The sequence below is a fragment of the Penaeus monodon genome, chromosome 31 (genome assembly GCF_015228065.2).
Source record: "Penaeus monodon isolate SGIC_2016 chromosome 31, NSTDA_Pmon_1, whole genome shotgun sequence".
Classification (NCBI taxonomy): domain Eukaryota; kingdom Metazoa; phylum Arthropoda; class Malacostraca; order Decapoda; family Penaeidae; genus Penaeus; species Penaeus monodon.
The window spans coordinates 32,616,089-32,616,444 of NC_051416.1; the positions used below are offsets into that span (position 1 = coordinate 32,616,089).

At 42.7% G+C, this 356-nt stretch overlaps 1 non-coding gene across 1 annotated transcript; it reads left to right on the forward strand.

Moving 5' to 3' along the window:
- Positions 1-105, forward strand: LOC119593210. The gene has a single exon (XR_005230512.1). It is a non-coding gene; the product is annotated as a U6 spliceosomal RNA (small nuclear RNA).
- The last annotated feature ends 251 nt before the right edge of the window (positions 106-356 follow it).

The window sequence follows — 356 nt, forward strand, 5'->3', positions numbered from 1 at the left end:
ACTTGCTTCGGCAGTACATATACTAAAATTGGAACGATACAGAGAAGATTAGCATGGCCCCTGCGCAAGGATGACACGCAAAATCGTGAAGCGTTCCACATTTTTGATCGCACACACTTCACTGTTCTTGCTTCAAAGTTATATCCTTCTCGATAAAGTACATAGCGTGTTATTAACTAATTTTCCCTCTCTGGACAGATGCACGTGGGTGGCAGGTTCGCGCCCCGACAAGGCGCTGTTGACACCTAGTAAATTTTTCTGTCGCCGTATTTTACAGCCAAATTGCACGTTACAAAGAAAATGGGAAGGCAGAAGATATTTCCATTTATAGTTGATTCGATGTTTAGTCAACTGTG